The sequence below is a fragment of the Petaurus breviceps genome, unplaced genomic scaffold (assembly GCF_028583685.1).
Source record: "Petaurus breviceps papuanus isolate PSGF00001 unplaced genomic scaffold, PetGlider_PUasm1.0 174, whole genome shotgun sequence".
NCBI classification, from domain to species: domain Eukaryota; kingdom Metazoa; phylum Chordata; class Mammalia; order Diprotodontia; family Petauridae; genus Petaurus; species Petaurus breviceps.
Window position 1 is genome coordinate 19,318,161 of NW_027185761.1, and position 1,952 is coordinate 19,320,112.

The window sequence follows — 1,952 nt, forward strand, 5'->3', positions numbered from 1 at the left end:
TTCTTTCTTTCTTTCTTTCTTTCTTTCTTTCTTTCTTTCTTTCTTTCTTTCTTTCTTTCTTTCTTTCTTTCTTTCTTTCTTTCTCTCTCTCTCTCTCTCTCTCTCTCTCTCTTCCTTCCTTCCTTCCTTCCTTCCTTCCTTCCTTCCTTCCTTCCTTCCTTCCTTCCTTCCTTCCTTCCTTCCTTCTTTCCTTCCTTCCTTTCTTTCTGCAAGGCAATTGGAATTAAGTGACTTGCCTAGGGTCACACGGCTAGTAAGTGTCAAGTGTCTGAGTCTGGATTTGAATTTAGGTCCTCCTGACTCCAGGGCCAGTGCTCTATCCACTGTGCCACCTAGCTGCCCAGAGCTCATTTTCAGTACGTTGATTTAATGGTTACCAGGAACCTTCCTCACAACAGTCCCATGAGTAGGTAATGTCAAGATTATTATTCCTCTTTTATAAAAGAAGAAACTGAGACTCAGTTTCTTAATTAACTGACTTAATTGTGATCACCCAGTAACTAAGTGTTAGAACTAGGATTTGAATCCAAGTCCTCTTACTCCAAGCCCAGGGCTCTTTCCACTATAACACTTAAGGGTGATTTAGTTTGACTCAACTTAACAGATACTTACTAAGCATGTACTATTTGTAAGGCCCTGCTCTCAAGGAGGGTATGATCTAATGGAGGAGAAATGGTCATGTGCACAATAATTATGCCACAGGGGAGAGTGCGGTGAGGGCAGAGGGGAGACCCAGGCCAAATGCCGTGAGGCTTTTCGAGATCACTTTCATCTTACCCACAGGGAACAAGAAAGGCTTTATGGAGGAGGTGTCTCCTGAGTTAAATCTGGAAGGAAGGAAGAGTTTTCAGCAGTTAAAGAAGGGTGTGCAAAGACAAGTATGTGCCAAAGATGGCAGATGGTATATAGGTGATAGTACAGAGACAGAAGAAGGCAGGATGAAAACAGGCTATGAGTGTGGGATGGAAGGAGAGCCCAGTGGGGCCAGAATATTGAACATATAAAGGAGAAAAGGCTGACCAGGTAAAATTAAAGCCGGGTTATGGAAAGTCTGTCATTGCCAGAAGCTGGAGTTTATACTTTATTTGCTAGGCAATGTGGTGGGGCTACTAAGGGTTTTTGAATGGAGCAAGCCAGTCTTCTAGCAGGGAGTTAAGGAGATGAGATAGAAAAGATTACATTTAGATAAGAGGGGAAAGATAAGGGAAGGTCTAGAGCCACTGTGGGCAGAAAGTCGATTTCTCTTTGCTCAAAGTGAACATACAAAGACATCACATTCAACAAGAAAAGGGCGTCAGCTAGGTTTACCTGGGTTAGGCCTACACTTCCTCCAAACCAGGGGCTTGTCTCTAAAGTCACTGAGGGACAGTTTAGAGGAGGTTGTGGTTATCTTCCATGTTGAAAAGCCTAGGGATGATCACAGACATTTCTAACTTCCCTTCTTTTTACTCTTTCTCATCTGCCATATATAACATATCATGAATTCTTTGGGTCCAGAGGTCAAACCAAGGTGGAGGAATAATAGGAAGCAAGAGTAAGCTCCTTCCTTTTCACAAACCCCTACTAACAGACCTAGAAAATGTACTGGATGGAATCCTGATAGGGAAATCCAGAAAAAGTCACAGTGAATTATTTATCCAGCCTAGCCAAGCATAGAGATAGATAGGGAGGCCTGTGCACTCTGGGACAGGCCAGGAGCACATACAGAACATTCTAGCTCCCAAGGAGAGGTTGTACACCAGGGAAAGAGGAAGTTTCAGGCCCATACCAGGTACCCTTAGACCCATACTGTAACACTTTGACAGGGACAGGTGCTGACTAGCAGCCCCACTACTTAGTCACAGGTCACAGGTCCAGGGCAAAATGAGAAGAGTGCTTGTTCAGGGCAGTGGTGTTTTTGTAGGGAGACCTTGGGAAGGGTACAAAGAAAGGAAGAATTTCAGAAGTCAGCA